The sequence below is a fragment of the Lepisosteus platostomus genome, chromosome 5, assembly GCF_059453375.1.
Source record: "Lepisosteus platostomus isolate fLepPlt1 chromosome 5, fLepPlt1.hap1, whole genome shotgun sequence".
NCBI lineage: Eukaryota > Metazoa > Chordata > Actinopteri > Semionotiformes > Lepisosteidae > Lepisosteus > Lepisosteus platostomus.
Genome location: NC_142615.1, coordinates 58,293,297 through 58,315,793, shown reverse-complemented (window position 1 = coordinate 58,315,793; position 22,497 = coordinate 58,293,297). Strand labels below are relative to the sequence as shown.

The 22,497-nt window shown below is 42.0% G+C and overlaps 5 non-coding genes across 5 annotated transcripts; 3 read left to right on the top strand and 2 right to left on the bottom strand.

Annotated features, from left to right (window-relative positions):
- Nucleotides 1-4,483: 4,483 nt before the first annotated feature.
- trnak-uuu (transfer RNA lysine (anticodon UUU)) lies at nucleotides 4,484-4,556 on the bottom strand. Its single transcript has one exon. It is a non-coding gene; the product is annotated as a tRNA-Lys (tRNA).
- Nucleotides 4,557-6,146: 1,590 nt separating this feature from the next.
- trnaa-cgc (transfer RNA alanine (anticodon CGC)) lies at nucleotides 6,147-6,218 on the top strand. The gene has a single exon. It is a non-coding gene; the product is annotated as a tRNA-Ala (tRNA).
- Nucleotides 6,219-7,513: 1,295 nt separating this feature from the next.
- trnak-uuu (transfer RNA lysine (anticodon UUU)) lies at nucleotides 7,514-7,586 on the top strand. Its single transcript has one exon. It is a non-coding gene; the product is annotated as a tRNA-Lys (tRNA).
- Nucleotides 7,587-10,820: 3,234 nt separating this feature from the next.
- On the top strand, nucleotides 10,821-10,914 carry trnai-uau (transfer RNA isoleucine (anticodon UAU)). The gene is made up of 2 exons: nucleotides 10,821-10,858; nucleotides 10,879-10,914. It is a non-coding gene; the product is annotated as a tRNA-Ile (tRNA).
- Nucleotides 10,915-22,152: 11,238 nt separating this feature from the next.
- trnal-caa (transfer RNA leucine (anticodon CAA)) lies at nucleotides 22,153-22,265 on the bottom strand. The gene is made up of 2 exons: nucleotides 22,228-22,265; nucleotides 22,153-22,198 (listed from the first exon to the last, which is right to left on the bottom strand). It is a non-coding gene; the product is annotated as a tRNA-Leu (tRNA).
- Nucleotides 22,266-22,497: the final 232 nt, after the last annotated feature.

The window sequence follows — 22,497 nt, the reverse complement described above, 5'->3', positions numbered from 1 at the left end:
CCAGTTGATATCAATTTAATTCTTAAGAGTTATGTACTTGTTTTGAGTATCTAATGTAGAAGTTGTAACCAAGTTCGATTACGAAACGGTCTTAATGAATGATATACTGAACGTATGTCCTCTTGATATGTGTAACACTTTGTAACTGACTGAATATATACCTTTTGTATTCTGATAACCCTCTCGATAAGAGCTGTTAGGTCTATATGCATATTCTATGTATTAATAAATGTATCCTCGTATATTAGTACCTGTGTGTGTGCGTTGTTTGAGTTATGTCGCATGGTTGGGTTCTAAAGCCATCAAAAGAATCAATTTTGTGATTTACTGCTACAATTAATAATTGTCCCAGTAAATGCCCAAACCCTACAGAACTGGTGCCTTCAGAGAGCACACTACATTTAATATGGCAAAATTACATATTTGGCGTCCCTGGGTGGGCGTGGCAAGACTGAAATGAGTCAACCAAGCGTAATAATTCAATATAAAACACCGCGGGTTTCATACACGACAATACAGTGTGCTGAAAGTCGAAAGGAAAAAAAGTTCCCCTTGCTCTTTAAGCAGTGCTTGATTGTTTTGTGATCTTTTGCGATCTACCGGGTTGATTGCATACTTGATCTTGTGGTTTTCTGTGGTAAAACTGTGATTTCGTACTTAAAAGTAATATTCTTTAAGTTTAACGATGGTTGCTAAAAGGTCTGAATTCGAGTCGCTATTAAGCACTCTCTCTACCAGCGACAGGTTTGACCACGATCAAGCCATGAAAAGAATCAATTTTGTGATTTACTGCTACAATTAATAATTGTCCCAGTAAATGCCCAAACCCGACAGAACTGGTGCCTTCAGAGAGCACACTACATTTGTATTAAATTTATTTTCCTGATGGGAACCGTCTTTCTTTCTACACACTCATGCATGATGTCCTGTTTTCTTACAGTGTAGACATTTTGCTGTTCGCGCTCCGCATTCATCTGCTTTGTGCGTTGTTAGTCCTCACCTGTAACATGTAATGTCAGACGTCCCCTGTTCTTCTATATCTCTAGCATCGAGAGTTATATTCAAGACCTCAGGTATACCCTGCAGTACCTGCCAAACGCCACAGAACAGGAGAAAGTGTTTCTGGTCAGGAAAACTACCAGCAGAGCTGTACATGAGTGGATGGCTAGGCAGATAAAAAAAGTCTGTAATGATTTTGAGCAGCTGTGTCAAACACTTATCGAAGAATACAGTGATTTTATTGACCCGTCTGCCGCGATAGCCACCACCCTTAACATTAAGCACGAGAGAGCAGAGTCCCCTCGCGAATATTACGAGAGACTTAGACAAACTTAATTTGCAGGGCGAAATGATGAGGGTTGCGAAGAGAACACACATTTCAAGGGTTTACTCATCGCGAATCTCCACCCATCAGTCAGAAAGATGATCTTAATGCATACAGATGCACAGACCATGAAAATGACTGATATTAAGAGATTCGTGCAGAAAGCCTGGAAGTATGATGTCCAAAGTCGCTCTGAGCAAAAAGCTGTTAAAGCGACTGTGTTCGCCGTCAGAGCCAGCAGGGTTAACTCCCTCCTGCTCGAAGGAGCACAGGCTCCTGAGCTGGCTAAGCCCCGTTCCAAAGCACTCACACAGGACCGCACCCAGCATCCTAAGTGCCATGAGAACACCGGGGGAGGGAAAGGGCTAGATAAAGCTGAACAAAAGGATTCAGTAGCCGCCCGCCTGGCCAGGCTTGAACAAGCTTTATTAGGACAGGGACAACCGCTCCCCAAGGCTGCCGGAAGCGTGAATGAGCTGATACTCTCCACTGGAGGAGGCGGAGACCCGCCCCCTCTCCCTCCCTCAGTCTATCTGATTGAGCGGAAGGGTTCCTGCCTGGATAAGGTCAGCCACTCCCAAGCGAGTGCTGACTCCACCCCTGAAGTCACAGAGCAGGCAGTAAAACACATAGGAAAAGCAAGAAGCTTTTACCTCGAGGCTGCCATGGGAGATGTCTTACCCAGTGAGACATTGATTGACACTGAGGTTGAAAGGTGTTTGATGTCATACGGCAAGCTCAAACGGGTAGAAAAAGAAAAGGGCATGCGACTCAGAGAGGAACTGTTGGTGGATCACCAGAAAGGCAAGGTGTGGAAACAGGTCAAGGCTCCTAAGCCTTCTGTACAGTTGCCTGAAAAACACGTTTTGACACTTTCCGCACACTGTGGTTAAGATCTGAGGCAGTGAGATCTTCTGAGCCTAGCAGTTACATTGGGATTCAACAATCTGAAAAAAACGCGTTTATATCAGGCTGAAAAACACGTTTTGAAAAGTCTGTTGCTCCTGCCCCATAAGTTACATGGGGGTAGCCAAAGTTGCAGAAACATGTTTATTTCTGCTGAAAAACACGTTTTGACACTTACACAGTGCCCACCGAACACAGAAGCCTATGTGGAGATTCCTTCTGTTCCCTCTGGACAAGAAATAAAAATATTTCCTTGTTTCCCAGATATACAGGGAAGTCGTGTCCCGGCCAAGGTCCCAACAGCCTCCATGCCACAGGAGAGGTTCTCCAAGCAGCCGCCTGATCCACCAGGTAAAGCACACCCCTTTTACATCCCTAAAGAGGAGCAGATCTCCCCACCTGGCGATGAAAAGGAGCTTTCCCTGTGCACCCTGGCACCCAAGAGGGGTCAGGAACACCACCCTGCAGTGGTGGAAGGGATCAAGATGGCAGGAGAGCAGGTTGGTGATGTAGCCCTCACCCTTAGCCCTGAGAGGTCCTCTATTAGTGAGGATCTGCTTGAGCAGCTGTCACAGGGCCACCGCCAGGTGCCCCTGGTGCAACATTCACAGGTTAGACAGGAGGTCCAGCTGGACGCTGAGACTACTGCGCTGTGGACACACCTGATCCCAGATGCCGATTCCCTCTGCTGTGACCCAGGGAACCTGCAGTCAGGTAACATTATTTCTCACAACTACCAGGTAGTGAGTGAGACTGACCTGATTGTTCCTGCCTCAACGGCAGGGTTGCCAACACACCCAGTCCCCCAGAAGGGACAGGGAATGAAAGCCGACCCGGTTTTCTTACAGCCACCAGCTCAGTCTGTCAGTCTGAGTCTGACCAACAGTGGTTCAGCCAGACTGGAGCTGGATGGTCAAGTCACCCGCCTGCCAGTGCAGGACATCGCAAAGGGGGGTGTCAGAATCCCCGCCCGCACTGACATGGGCCTGGTGGGTGATAGCGAGTTCGAAGGCAGTGAACTAGCTATCCCACTGCTGGGGCAGCTCCCTGAACCCTTAGCGAGGGAAGGGGGGAGCGAGCAGGTGTCCTACACCCACGCCCGGCGAACGATTGTAAACATGCCGATAGAGGGATTCCTCAATCAGGAAGTGTGCAGGGTGGACCTGAACAGTGAGAATGGGATAACAATCCCAGATCACTCAGGTGCTCCAGATGACCACTCAGCCGAGGGTCAGGCATGCTCCACCGCTGCACCGCCCCCTGCAGGGTTCCTAGAGCACATGTCACGATATTAGTTCCCCCTCCTTAAGGGTGCTCCAGCCCTTTCACTTAAGACTTTATTCTGTGCACCTGTTTCCCATTCCCAGCCCACCTTAAAAGCCAGGCGCTGACGCTCATCTATCTCTGCATCTGATTTCCATATCGTGCGAGTCCGGGACCTGGAAGCGCCTGGTCCCGTTAAGGTTTTAACCTCGGTTCCTCGGTTCCTCGGTTCCAACCCGGCCTTCGTGGTTTTTAATTCTTGCTCTGATGTATCTTCTGGTTTTGGACTTTATACTTGGTTTTGGACTTGTGTTATTAGGGATATGTCTTTTTTTCATGGGGAAAACTAGCCCGAGCAAATGTAAAGTTTAGAGTAGCGCTCAATAAAAATGATCAGAACCCAAAAGCGCTTCTTATGCGCATCAGTATATTCCGATACCACTGGTTCTGCAGAAGAAATAAGAAAAGCCGAACTCAAAGCACTGCGGTGGCATTACGGGTACTCTGTCTGCTGCTGCTTTAAGATCTACTCACACCGTGTTGCCATTAAGGCTACCTAGTTAAAAAAAAACTTATCGTCACCTTTTTGAACGTGATTATTAGACACCCGTTAAATCTCCACCGAGGTTTCTTGAGAGATCGTTCAGCGAGCGAGTAATAAAAAAACTACTTTGCTTCCAACCTCTGCTGTCTCTGTAAACTCGGACGTGATGATATGCAGTGTGCCTTTCCTCTTGTCGTATTCAAGAGTACTCACTGTGTGAGCTCCTCGCTGCGTGTTCTGTACTCTACTGTGATTTAATTTAGATGATTACGTGGAGTAGAGTGACAAGATCTACTTGAACATTTTCAGTTTGTGAAATGAAACACTAAATACACTACTGTAAATACAAGTAATGGACATTTAAAATAACCACAGTACAGCTAGAAGAGTGAAAGATAAAAGACTACTTAGAATGACATTCACAATAGACTTAAGAACGGCACAGCCGCCCGAACAGGGACTTGAACCCTGGGCCCTCAAATTAAAAGTCTGATGCTCTACCGACTGAGCTATCCGGGCTCTGAAAAAAAACCGACACTGTCGGGATCCTGGCAAGTCACGTGTCTCTTGTGCCGAAGAGCAGTCATACCTGACCCGTCTGGAATGACCACTGACAGACTTTATCCAGAAGCGACGGCACCACTCCCAGTAGAATGAGTGAGAAATACAGCATGACATGAGTAGTTAAGCGGCTCCTACAATCCATCTTTCCTCACATTACTGATTTTTTTCAATAGCATTTTGACCTTTTTTCACATTCAGATTTTTTTCACATTTAATAAAATCTTTTAATCAACAAAATTAAAAAGAAAACAAATGGAACATTTTTTTGGAACAATAATTAAAAAAAAACTTTCAATGCCTTGGTTGTATACGTGTGCACACCCTTTATAAAGGGAGTTGCAACAGTGCTGAAATTTAAAGAGCATTTCTGTAGAGAAAACAGCATTTTTTCTGCCTTGATGTTAAGCTTAGGGAGCCTATCTTTTAGAAATTCTATTTCTTAACACCTTGCACAGCCTCCCGGCAGACTAACAAATATTTTTTTGGAGAAATTGGCTCACACACCGGAAAACACTAACGTTTATTTATGTTAGAGTATGTGAATAACAGTTTAACCGAAAAAGTTTGTAATTGTGATGTAAAACTCAGGCTTTAACAGATGTTCATGATGTTTCACACGGGGTGTTACCTGTTGTAGTGTTTCAAAAGATGTTAGCGGACCATAAATTATCTTGAAAAGATTTGTGTTTGTACTGGCTGGGATTCATACCCGACTCAATTATTTGGAAGGCGCCTGTACCACCAACGCACTTCCGAGAAGCACCTGCAAATTAACACAATCCTCTCTCTCACCTACAAAGTTATGGAGACACACACGTCCAATGAAAACTAATTTTATTCACTGAAGGCTCCACTCTTTTGTTGTGATGTCATTTTAATTAATATTAGCTTTGATAAGGTGTCGTTTTTGCCTCTTAAAGTTAAAGTCTGCTCCTTTCTTCCTGGTATAGAAATAACATGTTCCATCTTTGTTTAAAAACACCACTAAAAGTAAATTTTTCAGCTCTAACGACTGTGTGCATTGCCAAGACATCTCAAAAGGACTTATCAAATAAGAACACGATCCTTCCTATTACCATTCCTGTGGTTGGGGCGTTGTTTCACCCTTTTATTTTCTTCTACAATATTTGCAGACAGGGCTTTGTCACTCGAGTTGTACAGAACAAGTGTGCATCGGTCCATGAAAATCATCAGTAGTGCTGTTTTTCTATGCATAGTTTAATCAAGAGCACTTAAAAGATGCAAAAAGCTTTCAAATAAAACAGAATTGAAAGACAGTCGAGTAAGGAGATAGAAAAAAAGCACTCCCCCGTCTGGGAATTAACCACCGTCGCACGTGTGACTGGATACAAAAATAATAGATTTATTTGTGCCCAGTCTCTTGAAGCTTCAATGCGATTATTTTTCCTTTCTTATTTCTTCATTCCCATTAATTTACTCTGTAGTAGAGGAAACGCGAAAGTGGGAAACTGGAGACATTCTTCGTGAGTGGTGGATTGTGATCAGTGAGCATCTGGACAAGTCTGTTCCATTACCTTTGCCATCGGGGATGTAGCTCAGTGGTAGAGCGCATGCTTCGCATGTATGAGGTCCCTGGTTCAATCCCTGGCATCTCCAGGTGCTTTGTATTACATTACTTACATCGCAATCTTCTGTTGAGTGAGAACTCTTTGCTTGTGTTGCGAGTGTGCAGGCACACTCGACTTGCTGCAGAGTTGCGCTGCTGTTTTAAATGTACCTCATTTAGTTCTGTTAAACCTTAAATTATTTGAAGTAATAATTTAGTTCAAATTCAGGAAATCCAGAGATTGCTTCACACTTGTCGTGGCTGTTGCAGAAAACACCTGTTGAATCTCGCCCGGGATTTCCTGAGAGATTATTCAGCGAGCGAATCCTCCTTCTGAACTCCGCACTAAACTGAAAGCTTCACGAGCTCCTCACTGCGTGTCCTGTACTGCTCTCGTGTAGATGTGAAGCACAGCCATAAACACACTTTGAACTTTTTCCGTTTAAGGAAAATGCAAAAGAGCATGACAAGTATTGATCGTATGAAATATCCATGGCACAACTCGAGAAAGTACTGAAGGACTACACATCGACTTTTGATGATTACAAGAGATTCAAGAAACACAATCGTCCGCACCTGGGTTTGGATCCTGAACGCCAGAGTTAAAAGAACATAAGCCACGTTTATGACCTATAAACTGTCTTAATTGTCTTATAGTTTATGAAATAAAACAATTTCTTAATAATCACGTACTGTTGATAGACGATTTATTGATTTTTTACAAAATCACAATTACAAACTTTTTCGGTTAAACTGTTATTCACATACTCTAACATAAATAAACGTTAGTGTCTTCCGGTGTGTGAGCCAATTTCTCCCAAAAATATTCGTTAGTCTGTCGGGAGGCTGTGCAGGGTGTTAAGAAATAGAATTTCTAAAAGACAGGCTCCCTAAGCTTAACATCAAGGCAGAAAAAATGCTGTTTTCTCTACGGAAATGCTCTTTAAATTTCAGCACTGTTGCAACTCCCTTTATAAAGGGTGTGCACACGTATACAACCAAGGCATTGAAAGTTTTTTTTTAATAATTGTTCCAAAAAATGTTCCATTTGTTTTCTTTTTAATGTTGTTGATTAAAAGATTTTATTAAATGTGAAAAAAATCTGAATGTGAAAAAAGGTCAAAATGCTATTGAAAAAAATCAGTAATGTGAGGAAAGATGGATTGTAGGAGCCGCTTAACTACCCATGTCATGCTGTATTTCTCACTCATTCTACTGGGCGTGGTGCCGTCGCTTCTGGATAAAGTCTGTCAGTGGTCATTCCAGACGGGTCAGGTATGACTGCTCTTCGGCATAAGAGACACGTGACTTGCCACGATCCCGCCAGTGTCGGTTCTTTTTCAGAGCCCGGATAGCTCAGTCGGTAGAGCATCAGACTTTTAATTTGAGGGCCCAGGGTTCAAGTCCCTGTTCGGGCGGCTGTGCCGTTCTTAAGTCTATTGTGAATGTCATTCTAAGTAGTCTTTTATTTTTCACTCTTCTAGCTGTACTGTGGTTATTTTAAATGTCCATTACTTGTATTTACAGTAGTGTATTTAGTGTTTCATTTCACAAACCGAAAATGTTCAAGTAGATCTTGTCACTCTACTCCACGTAATCATCTAAATTAAATCACAGTAGAGTACAGAACACGCAGCGAGGAGCTCACACAGTGAGTACTCTTGAATACGACAAGAGGAAAGGCACACTGCATATCTGCAGAACATCACGTCCGAGTTTACAGTGACAGCAGAGGTTGGAAGCAAAGTAGTTTTTTATTACTCGCTCGCTGAACGATCTCTCAAGAAACCTCGGTGGAGATTTAACGGGTGTCTAATAATCACGTTCAAAAAGGTGACGATAAGTTTTTTTTTAACTAGGTAGCCTTAATGGCAACACGGTGTGAGTAGATCTTAAAGCAGCAGCAGACAGAGTACCCGTAATGGCACCGCAGTGCTTTGAGTTCGGCTTTTCTTATTTCTTCTGCAGAACCAGTGGTTTCGGAATATACTGATGCGCATAAGAAGCGCTTTTGGGTTCTGATCATTTTTATTGAGCGCTACTCTAAACTTTACATTTGCTCGGGCTAGTTTTCCCCATGAAAAAAAGACATACAGTATCCCTAATTACATAATTTCACTTTTTTCTTATCAACGAGTAGAAAGAAATAAAATATATACTTCATTATAAGTACTGTATCTGGGAACAGTGTGTAGATGACAGGTTTGTGACTTTCTCATGAGCACGGTATATGAATCCTTCAGATTAAAGGCACTGTGAGCATTTGAATAAAATTAACGATAGTCTGTCCCAGCTCACCGCGATGGTATAGTGGACCGTACTTTGTGCTGTGACCGCAATACCCGCGCTTTGAATCCGGGTGACAGCAGCCCAAGACAAGAGAGCTTCCTTCGTCTATGTTATTTCAGTGAAGGGGGGGCATACGTGTACAGCGAACGATCATCGATGTTAGTTACTTTGTATGTGCTTCAGCGTTTTCTTTTATATACCAAAAAAAAGTTCAAGCCGTTCTAGTCGCTGTACTCCTCGTAGATAAGACGAAATCACAATACAGTACAGGACATGCAGTGAGGAGCTCACGCAACGAATAGTCTTGAACATGCCAAGCGTAAAGGCACACTGCACATCTGCGAAACATCACATCCTAGTTTAGTTACAGTGAGATTATAGACTGGAAGCTAGGAAGTCTCAGATCACTTTTTTATTAAAAGTTCCAGCAAACACAAATACCTTTGTAAGAGACATTTCAGAATCCCAGTCAAATCCAGTACGATTGCTGGATCCCTCGAATTCGGCAATATCACAGATCTGCATTCCACGATTAGAATACTTTAGGTGCGTTGTGTAAGACATACCGCCCAGAGCATTTCTAAGACAGGAAATACATTTTCGTTACGAAATGAGATATACTGTACGTAGAGTGAAATGGTCTGGTACGAGTCCTAAGTTTGAATAGTTCAAAAAAGACGAAAAGGGTTAATTACAGACTCTTTTGAAATATAAGAACATTAAAGCTGCGCGGACCTTATCTTCATTTACCTAGTTTAATCGTTTTCAGAAAGTATAATTATATTATTTTATGTACTCCTGACGATTCTACTGATGTTATAAGTGCTCTTGTTTATATTGAATCTATTTTGTTGTTCAAATAAAAAGTAAAAAAAAACTTTCCAGATGCGGCTGCTGTAAAAATAAAATGATATCAAAGGCGTTGTACGTAGAGTTCTGAAGCGTGTTCCACAGAAGAACTAGCTGAGATGAAAAGTTCGATATTCTCCTGACAGGGCTATTATCGTCAACTCAGTTTCTTTCTGAAACAACATTTTTCAAGAAAAACTTACACAAAAATTTCACAATTTGAAATAAAATGCTTGCTTAAAAGTGCAGATTATTTTTTACCCAAAAACTGGGTAAAACCGACCCGTTGGAGTCTCTGTGGTACCATTGGTCAGTGCAGGCAGGTCGGTACTAAAATGATAGTAAGGTGTTGGTTCAAGCACATCTAGGCACGCCTTTCTCACTGTTCCATCGTGAACATCATCTAGAGAAAAAGTGGCATGTACTGTTTAGTACATTATTGACCTTAATAATTAATAATTTGAGGGAATACAAATGCTTTGCATGTATCGAATTACAGCACGTAACAACTGACTACCTGAGTCGATATCACCGGGCAATTTCCAATAACGACCAACATCAGAAACTTCAAGAAAAATAAGATTCCATATCTTGGAATGTAGGGCGGGAGAATTCATTTATAATCCTGTTGCATCTTGAGCTAAACTCAAGAGGGCACAAGCCCTAGAACCCGAATCCGTTACAATAACAAAAGGACAGACATTGAAATATGGGCTATTTCGAAGTAGCAAATGTGAGATATAAAGTCGGAATTCTGAGTTGCTAAGTCGCAATTCTGAGATACCATAGCGGTTTTTTTTTTTACTCCCTGGCGGAAACGGGCTTCCATAGAAATCCGGGTTGTGAATAACAACTGTCACTACACACGATTGAGTTCTTGAGGCTGGCACCTAAGACCACTCAGCCATCCTGACAAGCAGTGGAGGATGCCCGTTACTTTGTCAAAGGATTATTAACTACTTTTCTTTTCTTATTATTACAGAGATTTCTACATTGCAAGACAATTGACGATTTAGATAAAGGTATATCGTGGCACGCAAACCAGGCACGGAGGGGGTTTGAACCCGCGCTCTTAGGTTTACGAAACCGATGTCTTACCACTTGGCCACCGCACAGACAGTTTAGTTTTTTTTTCCCATCAAGGCTAATACATTTTGAAAAACAAAATCTGTGCGCAAATTGCAATGGCAGGAGAAGTAAAGAATAGAGTCTTATTCAAGTTTACTGGATTTGTGAAACGAAAATACAAACTGGACAGTTTCAGACACATGAAGACTCATAAATGTCACTACAAATGACAAATTTGTAGTGTAAATCCGCCGGGCTGATTTACGTGTCTGACCATCTCTCTCCTCCCTCTTCGGCAGTGAGCACTATTTTTTCATTTTCTTCCCTTGTAGTTTCCTCGCTCTTTTACTGTCCCTTTCTCCCACGGAGAGACGGAAAACATGCCGAAATCGTTTTCACCCTGTGTTTGTGCAACGTCAGTGTGTGAAGGTAAAGTAATCTATGTGGCTCCAGTGGCGCAATCGGTCAGCGTACGGTACTTATACAGCAGTGCACAGCGGAGTCATGCCGAGGTTGTGAGTTCGAGCCTCACCTGGAGCAGTGTAGCCTGTCTCTAGCTACCGAAAGCAACCGTCCACTTTAGATACTGTTACTTATAGGTCGTCCTTAACACCTTATCTAAAGGGATTGTAGCCTGTTAGGTGTTTGCTGGAGTCTAAATTAACATCAAAGGAACAGGTAAAGGTTTATTCCACGTCACACCCGAAGAAGGGTCCACGTTGTTTCCTTCTCCTTTCAGCATGGAATAAACCTATACTTTTTCCTTTGCAGCTGACGCAGGTCACTACTTAAATTCCCATCAGCTGTGGACCCCCAGCTGATCTCTACACAGACAGATGAGAGATATCTCATCTTCTTAGATGAGAGGTCTACTGGGACTAAGGGAGCACGATGGTGTACCGAAGACTTGAAAAAGCTCTTGCATTAGATTCTGTTTTTGTTGTTTCCCAGATTTGTTTTTAATGTTCTTTTTGTTTTGAAGTTGTTCCTTTAAGTATTTTTTTTATTTTATTTTCTGTAGTCGTTAGACTACTACAGTGATTTACCTAGGTTCCCGGAAGGCTTCTCGCATCGTGGTTGTTGTGTTTTTGGGTTACAAGTATTTTTTTTCTATTGATAGGACCCCACGCATTACTGTGGGACTAGTTAACTTAAGTTCTTACATTGTACCTGAAATTACCACATAAACTACTACTCTGTTTTTCTTTTTTTTAAATAAAGGCACAAATGATGTTTTTTTTTTCTTGCAGCTGATTGGCAATGACCCTACAACGGGTCATTGCAACGAACGTGGCTGCTGAAATTTGTCAGCAGCTCCATACTAAACCTGTTCTCAATTGCAACAAACCTAAAATAACATATGCTGCCCATTAGATGTTACCGATGTAGGAGACTAACTTAAACCACCTCTTCACAGGGTTTATGTAGTTCAGTAGAGGAACAGTCGATCGCATTTGAACTGTTCTGAATGTAGTGGAAATAATATAGTCACAAAGTAACGAACATACGCACCACTCGCTTGAAATATTTACTGTAGCTAAAATTGTTTTCTAGACACCACAACTATTCACAATGAATTTGATGAATACATGTCTTTATTAATAAAAGTGTAATTTATTAATAATTGAGATTAATGTATATCTTTATTAGTAGCTGTATTACCGGTAATGCATGTATAGTCCTTAATATGGGATAGTGAACTTTCAGGTATCCTGGGGAGGTAAGAAAACTGAAATGAAGGAAATACATATTTAAAGGGGGTGTAAGTCTTAAATGTGTTCTGTTACATCTGGGTGTTAACTGAATAGATTGTATTACTTATTGTGATTTGACACATGTCTCTCTCAGGAGACAGCAGAAAAATTGGGGAATTTGCAGGTACAGAAAATAACTTGAACTGAACAGGCAAATGTAAGGTTATGTTAAAGAAAAATAAACTTTGTCACCTTTTTCAACATGATTATTTAAGACAGTTTATCGGAACCGTATCTCTCCTCGATTCTGTGACTGTGGTCCAACAGTAACGGTGGTGAAACAAGCAGAATGTGCGGAAAGAATTGGAGACGTAACGGGAGACTCATCCAGTCGATAGAAGGGTTGTGTACGCTGAGAAGTGTAGTTTAAAAGCTTAACGAGCCAGGGAGGAGTCAAACCTGCAATCTTCTGAGCCAAAGTCAAACACATTATCAATTGCACCACTGGCTCTGATACCCTAAAGCCACCACTGTGAGCTTTGTGCTGCTATTAGTAATACTGTAGCACTCCGGTGTTCACAACAGCCCCCCACCACCAGGAACTCAAACCCAGGCTTCCTGCATCACTCAACAGGGACCTAGCCTGTTGAGCTAAAGAGCAATCTCCCTTCAGTCCTGCGGCTGTGGCCCTGCTATTACAGGGAAGGGCAGTGACATCACCGCTCTGGTAAGCCGGCTCTTACACACTCAATGGTGGCCGTATGCGTTACACTCTCCGCTTAACTCACCAACCTCAGCAAAGGGCTATCCCATCCCACTGCTGACACCAATGTAACGCTCCAGGGTTCACATGGGCATCCTCGCCACTGCCACATCAGGTCAGTCCCCCACCGTCAGGGACTCAAACCCAGACCTCTGGCATCACTCAACAGGGACCCAGCCTGTTGAACTAAAGGGAGACCGTCCCTAAGCTCAAGCGGCTGGGTCCCTGTTGAGCTATGGTGGCGGTCGCAGGTTTGAGTCCCCGACGGTGGGGGGCTGACTTAAGTGGCAATGGCAAGGGTGCCCACCTGAACCCCCAACCATTACAATACTATACATCGCTCCAGTCCAAATTTTCTCAATTAGATTCACGTGTTTTCTACTTGTATTTAGCTACTAGGTCTTTCGTTTGGTCTGTTTTAAAAATAGCATCTCAAACGATTTTATGTGTCATGCTGAAATTCACACACGGGGGATGTCACATGAAAGACAATCACAGATAAGATGTTGCATTTAAAAAGAAATCCAGAGTGGCAGTAGAAAACAAAGCCTTATACACGAGATGCAAGTGCTCTACCACTGAACTAAACTGATAGGCACTTTTGCCTGCAGCTCTTTAATTGAGTTAGGGAGAGTGAAGGGTCTACACAGTGTACAATTTAAAGGTCGAAGCAAGACAATCTGATGCGAGGAGAATTCACAAAACGAGCCTCTGCTTTAGCGTTTACTGAGCATTCAATGAACGTTTAAGTGAAAGACAAATTCACTATTTTCCCCTTTTGTTTAAAGAACACTTTTATCACGTTCTGCACTCCCGGTGTTTAACGGTGTTCTTTTCTACACTCCTGATTTGAGGATCCCCAGCTAAAATATTTTTTAAATACAACAAAATTCCAATATATTGAATAGTATTTATGTTTATATTTATATTCACTCGTGCCAAAAGCTTGTGTTCTCTGCATATATCAGGATGTGGAAAGAGGCCCAATCACATCTGGAGTAGATAGTATTTAGGTCAAAGCTAATTGAAAGTGCATCTCTGGGTGTGTTTGAATTACCTACGTGTTTGACTGAAGGACAAGCTCACGGTGCCATAAAAATTGACACTCGTCATCTTTTCTTCTACATTCACAGGTTTTACGCTAAAGACAAAAACATTTTTTTTGTCGTTTTCATGCCAGCTGGCACTAATTATTCTGCACTGACAGGGAAGATTAGTATTTTATCTATCGCAATATGTGTGGAATTTGTTTTTAAAAAAGTTGTTCCAGAAATGAACACTTCCATTAAAGTTAAGGCAGACACCTGTTGCTGTCCACAACGACCAACTCTGCATGGCAAGAGAGGAAGAAAAGCACTGTGGTGATTTGAACCCAGAAACTTATTTACTAGACATGCACGTTAACCAGCTAAGCCACAGCACCAACAGAACGCTATCCTTTTACAGCCTCTTAGACACACCGCTCTGAGATACCTGCGTTCTGTGTGCGCTGAGCCTGCTCGCTGAGCAAGTGATGAGAAATGGCTTTTATCTGGCAATTTCAAGTCCAAGGAGCTCAATATGCTTTTTATGTTTGACATCTTCAAGGAAAATGGTGAAATCGCAGGTGGAAGAGGAAAATGATCCTTGAGTAGAGGAAAGACGACCATCTTGAGCACTAACTCATGTCAGGAGGCTAACTTCTGGGATGAGGTGGTGGAGTGGTAAGGCGATGGACTACTAATCCATTGTGCTCTGCACATGTGGGTGTGAATCCCATCCTTGTAAAGTTCAGCGGTTGACAGATATGCCTTTTTAAACTGGGTGTGCTTTTGTTTCGTCTTTCGCTCCTGTACTACAGCAGTAATATTTCTAGATGTGCATGAACATGGTATAGTAGGCTGACGGCAGGAACACGGGGTCCACAAGCAGTGACAGTATCAGAGGTGTCTGCAGTGTGTTGGTTTGTGAGCACTAATAAAATAACTTGCCGTGGAAGCACGTGTGCCTGCATTAATACAGCTCCATTGAGCAGAAAAAGCAACACAAACACCGACTTGTCAACAGGAAGTTTCCGTAGCTGAAAACACAGCCATTGTGCTCCAGGTGAAGCTTGTGTCGCAGGATGTGGGTCATTGAGGCAGTCACGGGCTGGGATTGATTGGGTTATGTTGATTTGTGTTACAGGGTGTGGGTCATTGAGGCAGTAACAGGCTGTGATTGATTAGGTGATGTTGATTTCCAGGATGGTGTCAATGTTGCCTCTCACTCAAGGGGGTGACTGCAGTTGTCCCAATTAATACAGGAACAGTCAGTAAAAACAGTCAAACCCAAGTCGTTCAGGGAGCAATTAGGTATCGAGACTTGGAGGTGTGAGGAGTCGCTGAGCCAGTTTTAGCCAGACCAAGGGGTGAACTGATAAGGTTCCATGACACCTAGCTCAGCACTCCAACACCCCTCAAACAACACAAGCTTCCTCCTGGAAAAATACTGGGCAGACCTGATTTTGACAGGGACAGTGGAAACCCCCCTGAAAGGGATTGGCTAAGGAGAGGGATAAAAAAGACCTGAGACAGAACAGAGGGGGCTCCTGATTCCCACTGGATCCTGGAGACGACACAGGCAGCACAAGGGAAGCTGCAGAGTGCAAGACCCCGGAGGAACTCTGCAGAGACTTCTAATACCTGGAGGCAAGGATCTACTGGTTCAGTAACTGACGACAACGAGAGACATTGGCATTGGAACAGAGGTACTGTACAGAGACTTTTAACACCTGAAGGTGAGGAACAAGGAAACTGGCACAGTTAGCCGATTCAAACTGAGAGGAATGTAATATAGTCACAGAGGATTTCTAGTGTTACCTGAACAGAGACTGGGGAAATAGGACTGGGCGATACCCCTCTCCTCAAAGTGGGCCATCAGAGACTACAGGTACTAAGTAGAGACGATCGAGTAACCTCTCTTATGTATTTTACAGGAAAGACTGCTGCCCCTCTGTATTCATTTTGACCCTGGGAAGGACCTTTTGCTGCTGTGAATTCTGTTTGCGTTGTGTTTTTGGGTGACAGTGAATGTGCATGTAGTTGGAAAATAAAAAGGGCACTTTTTTACAAATGCTTGTCGCTGGTCTGTGTGTGCATTGGTGATTCTGGGAGACAAACAGAGCCTGTGGTAATGTAGAGGGGCCCTAGCACCCCGTTTGTATTGCTAGGTGGTGTAGATGTACACGAAGCAGGAACATCCCTCGCCCTTGGGTTCACCTTACTGTGACACCTTCTTCATCTATGTTTTTTGAGTGCACTGCAAATGATCTTAGTATCAAAATGCCGTCCCACATAACCGATCCAAACAAGCTGCTTTACAGAGGAGCACTGCCGGAGCTTATCGTTGGCAAACTGAAGACCAGGCCGACCTCTTCTGTGACTCTTGAACACTAAATCTCAAGGTTGTGAATTCAAGCTCCACGCTGGCGGGAAATTCCATAGGTAATGATCACATTTTCTTGCATGCTAATCAAAAGAAATATTAAGAAACTTTTCCCGATACCAGTTTTTTACAAAAGTAAAGGCACACGGCACATGTGTGCCACATCACGTCCGAGTTTAGTGACAACTACCTCAGAGATTGTAAGCTGGGTAGTTTCAGATTAGATCACTTTTTTTTATCAAAGGTTCAAGCAAACTCGAATACTTTTGCAAGTGACATTTCAGAATCCTAGTCAAATCCAGTACGATTGCTGGATCCTTCGAATTCGACTGAACTATAGCACAGATCTGCAGTCCACCATTAGAATACTGTGGGTGTGTTGTATAAGCCATACCGCCCAAAATAGTTCTAAAACGGGAGATGCATCCTCATTTAGGAATGTGGTATAAAGTGAAATGGTCTGGGAAGAGTCCTACGTTTGAACAGTTCAAAATAGACGTAAAGGGGTATATACGGACTCTTTCGAAATGTAAGAACAAGCTGTGCGGACCTTATCTTTATTAACGTCGTGTAAACGTTTTTCATAGAGTGTAATTGTATTATAGCATGTGCCCCTGAAGATTTTCTTGATACGTTATATGTGCTCTTGTTTGTATTGTATGTAGTTTTGTTGTTCAAATAAAACGTAAAAGACACAACTTTCCGGATGCGGCTGCTGTAAAACTAAAATGACATCAAGGGTGCTGTACGCAGAGGTCTGAAGCCTGTTTCATTTAAGAACTATATCCAGAGGTGTTAAAGAAGTCTAGATCTCACTACGAGAATGGCAGCATCTCAAAAAAAGCAGGTGCAGTTCGTTACACAGTCGTAATGCCACTAAGTCGGACCAGAAGAGCGAAAGCCACCTGGCTTTCTCTGAGCAAGTAATGTGACAAAGAGACACAGTACAGTGGTAACTGTGGCTGAACAGTGGAAAGCGCTGGATTAAGGCTCCAGCCCCTTCAGGGGCTTGGGTTTGAATCTCACCTTGTTAGGTGCTTCTGTTGAGACCCCTTCCAACTGACTTCAAAGGGAGGGAGCTGCTTTTTGGCAGTCTCTCGAGAAACTAAGCAAAGTGTTTAAAGATACTTTGTCAGCTTGACATCAAGGCAGAAAACAAAAACTTTCTTGCGTCCACTCAAACCAAATGCGGTTTGCCACCTTTTGCGTTATGCAGGGAATGACGTCTGCCGAGATCACTTTTGAGTCAATGCAAATCGTAGTGTGCCCTCCATTTTAATGTTGGTTGTGCTGGCATGCTGCTTCTGTCTGTGAAACTTTATGCAATCAAGGCATTTAATGTTTTTTTTAATAATTGGAAAAAAATGTACTATTTTTTTTCTTAAATATTGATGGTTTAAAAACTTATTTAATGTGAAACGGTCATTGTGATTGTAAAACGGTCAAAATGTTAGTGAAGAATGTTAGTGTTAGTGAGCCTCTTGACTCCCCGTGTCGGGCTGTGTTTCTCTCTCATTCTACTTGGAGTGGTGCCGTCGCTTCTGGATAAAGTCTGTCTTGGGTCATTCCGGACAAGTCAGGTATGACTGTGCTTCACCACAAGAAGAGACACCTCACTTGCGAGGATCCCAACAGTATATTTCCCCTTTCAGAGCCCATGGGAGTGAATTTCATACACAATTAAAAAAGCCTAATTTTATTTAGAGGCTTCAGACACTTTTTTAATTAAAAAAGTGACCTGAAACGCCTTAGCTTTCAGGTTTGCTAGAACCTGTAATAATAAAGTGGTCTCAAACTTTCATTGTCTGATGTAGCTGTCTCTAAAGTTGGACATGATGTTTTGGAGATGCTGAGATATTGAGAAGAACTCAACTACATGGTGAGAAGTCTGGGTTCAGCACCAGCAGATGGTGAAAAACTCTTAGCTGACCCCCAACCTAATTTGAACGCACAACTTCCTGAGCTAGAATCAACTACACTACCACTGTGCCACACCCTATAGTCTTCTTTAGCTCCCCAAAGGAGAAAAATCAGTGTCCCAAAAAAAGTGCTTCCCGAAATGTCTTTAACAGAAAGGAAAATTTAGACAGGCTTCCATTTCTGCATTAAGAACTGTTTGTGCTGTCCTGTAATTGAGGAAATATACCACCTAAATCAGCAAAGAGTTCTACGTTTGAATAGTTCTAAATAGACGTAAATGGATATTTACAGACTCTTTCGAAATGTAGGAACATGAAAGCTGTGTGGACCTTGTTTTTATTTACTTTGTTTAACCTTTTTTTCCATAAAGTCTGATTGTATTATTTATGTGCCCCTCACGAGTCTATTAATACGTTATATGTGCTCTTGTTTATATTGAATCTATTTTGTTGTTCAAATAAAAAGTAAAACAAAAACAAATTCCGGATGGGTGCTGCTATAGAAATAAAACAACATCAAGGGTGCTGTACGCAGAGGTCTGTAGCCTGCTCCACAGAAGAACTTTATCCAGAGGTGTTTAAGAATTCGAGATCTCACCATGAGAGGGGAAGCATCTCAGAAAAAGCAGGTGCAGTCGGTTCCATAGTCATAACGCCACTGTCGGACAAGAGCAAAAGCCACCCGGCTTCCTCCGGGCAAGTAATGAGACAAAGAGACAGGACACAGTGGTTAGTGTGGCTGAGTGGTCTAAGGTGCTGGATTAAGGCTCCAGTCTTGTTGGAGGTGTGTGTTTGAATCCCACTGCTGCTAAGAGTTTTTGTGTTACAACCACCAAGTGGAGCAATGTGTTAAAAGCTACTTTATCAGCTTAACATCAAAGCAGGGAGAAAAAAGTGTTTCTTCTTCTCAACACAAATTCTTTTTTCCACCTTCAGCAGGGAAGCTTGTCTACCAAGATCACTTTTGAGTCAGTGCAAATCACAATGCGCCCTCAATTTTAATGTCGGTTGTGCTCCTTTTATCGGTGAAACGTTAATGTTCTGCATTTTCAAGTCGAGTCATCCTCAGGGGTAGAGCTGATTAAGTCTTTCCGCATAGCGCTCCATCAGAAATAACTTGTCTAAGTTCAAAAGAGATTGTGGGTTTCACTTCAAGCAATCACAAAGCATACCTGGTTGGTTACAAAGCTGAACATTTTTCCATGTTCTGCTAGAGTATCCACTGGCTTGCCTTTATCAGCTGTCTTGGAAAGATAAGCTGTGCTTCGTCTCAGGAAAAATCATCAGTAATTTTATTCTGTGCGTATGGCCGTTATTTAAAGTATATAAAAATCACGAATTCATAGATTTATCCAAATATCAACAGCACCTTGTAAACCTGTCATAAGAATTCCTTCAATCCAATAGTTTCACTCCAGGGAAAAGGCAGGGAAACATAGTGAATTCTTATTTAAAGACAACATCTGTATTGGATTGCATGTAAGCAGGCACCACTCAGAATTCCTAATATGATTTTGAATTCAGTTTTGCAGTGCTTTAGTGCTTTACTACTTTCAGAGAGTCCTTTATTACCTTGCTGAAGCAGAGAAGCAACATAATCACAATTGTGACCAGTTTTTCTGCTGTTTCTGGTGAATAATGATTATTATTTTGTATTTTGATTAGTATTTTTCGTAGCGTTCTTCCTCAGCTTTTAAGATATTTGGTGAGCAAGAACCACTGAGAACGAGTCTGAATCAATCAAAAACACATATGGTACTGCTGTCCTGTGTACAACTGCTTCGTCCTAATGGAGCTTTTCAGTGTTGAAGAAGACGTTTCCAATTTTGATTGCTGGTTTCAGAGGATGTGCTACAGGATCACAGATTCAATTGAAATGATTTGGAGATGCATTGGCTGAGATTCAAACCTGGCTCCATTTCATGGAGGCACCTATACTCAGCAACGAGAGGAAAGGAGAAGGGGCCAGAGGTAGTGTGCCTGAATGGTCTAATATGCTGGATTTTAGGCTCCAATCTCTCAGGGGCGTTGGTTTAAATCCCACTACTGCCCAATGTTTTAAGACCTTACTTCCTGAGATTTGTAATATGGTCAGTAAAAGCACTTTATGTAAGTATCTCTTATGGCAGCGCTACAAGTCACTTACTGCTCCACAGATCCGGGGTTCAATCCCTGGCATCTTCAGTTGTTTTATATTACTGTACTCACATCGCAATCTTCTGTTGAGTGAGAACTCTTTGCTCGTGTTCATAGAGAGCCAGGTTTACCTTTTGAATCTCACCCGGGATTTCCTGAGAGATCATTCAGCGAGCGAGTCCTCCCTCTGGACACGGCATTGAGCTGAAAGCTGCACGAATTCCTCACTGCGTGTCCTGTACTGTTACAGGTGGTCCAGCGTAAATGTGCAGCACAGTGACATGAACACCTTGAACTTTTTCTGTATGTGAAGGAAAATGCAAAAGAGCATGTAAAGTATTGATCACATAAAATATCCATGGTACAACTCGAGAAAAAACTGAAGCACAAAACAACGACTTTTGATGATTAAAAGAGATTCAAGAAACACAACCATCCGCAGATGGGTTCAGATCCTGAACGCTTAAGTCAAAAGAACAAAAGTGAAGTAAACTCTCTTCATTGTCTTATAGTTTATGAAATAAAACAATTTCTTACTTTCTTAATAATTTCTTACTATTGATAGACGATTTATTGAATTTTAACAGAATCACAATTGCAAACATTTTGGGTTAAACTGTTATTCACATACTCTAACAAAGAGAAACGTTAGTGTCTTCCGGTGTGTGAGCCCATCTCTCAAAAAATGAAAAAATAAGTTATATAAATTGAATTGTTCTACTTTTTAGGCTTGCATAGTCTTATTCATATTTCAGTTAAACCTTTTCTTCTGTAGTAATTTCATTTGATATTAAAATTAGTCCTGATTTACAATTTTTGGACATGGTTAAAGAATTTTGTAATAAGTTTCAGTTTAGGAAAATTGTGCCCAGAAGCTACCAAAACTGGTAATGTTCACATTATGTGTAATGCAAAAGCAGCAGTTGGGGTGGGAAACAAAAGGCATTTCTTGGTATGAATCCTAAAACTTCATAGATGGCGTTCTAGGACTTCTCGCTTCAGATAAAGCTGTCAATACATCATAGATTTCTACTCAATCAATATCAGCAGTGTTATCACCACCGAACGCTAAATATAGATCCTGGCAATAATTCATGAGTTGTTTGTTAGAAAATTGTTTATGGTTTTTTTTTAACATATTTTCAATACCAGACAAAAAGTCGAAAGTTTCAATTTCATGCAACTGATGAAATCTCTCTTTGATGGAAGTTATAAGTACAGTACATCCAAAATACTGCGGAATCAATCAAATTTACATGTTTCTTGTGGATCCAGAAGATCATTTTGAGACTCAAAACATGCCTGTCTTTTCTTTTTTCGAGGATGAAGGAGAAGCAGCAGGAGTAGCAGTAATGGCAAGAACGTGTTTAGAGTTCAGCACTTCTCATTTCTAATGCAGAGCCATCGACTCGGAAAGCACCGCCCGCGATAAAAGAAATTGCAGAATTGGTCTGTTCATGCTGCCTACACGCTTTGAATTGCTGGCATTTTCTGCAAGCGTTCCTTTCTGAGGGTTCATGAAATTCCTCACATTTGAGCCAACACTAAAATATTTCATTCGGGGTCGCCTAATTCATAGTGCAAACCGAATCTACAGGGGAATGCTGTGGCACATGAAGCCGTTTGTTATTCTGTTGTGAGGTGTGAGGGGCGGAATGCAAATCGAGTTGGTGAATAGAAAATGAAACAGGAGTCACTTCTTGAGCTACGAATTCCAAAAAGTATGAAAACCTGTGCATTTTAACAGTGCAGAATACTCACAAATTGCACTGAGTTGCTTGCTTTCTTCTGCTGCTTTTATATTTCAGTCATTCACTGTCAGCTAGCACTGGAACAATTCAAGAGAGGTAAAAATGGAAGCTGTCAGGAGTGGGATTTGAACCCACGCCTCCATTTGGAGACCAGAACACCCAAGCCAGCTGGAAAGACACATGTCCTTGAGTCTGGCGCCTTAGACCACTCGGCCACCCTGACAAGCGAAAGCAAGTGGTGTGCTGAATGCACCAGTAGTTGACTAAACTGAGTTTCTTCCCTGAAATTATTTGCTTGCGAAGACCCAAGTTGCCTTGAATGGATCTTGGAAATCAAATATACGGATGGATTGTTATTCGGTTGTGAGTTTTGAGGGGCGTATTATAAATTGAGTTGGTGAAAAGGCACTTTTTGTTAGTCTGTCGGGAGGCTGCACAAGGTGTTTAGAGGGAGA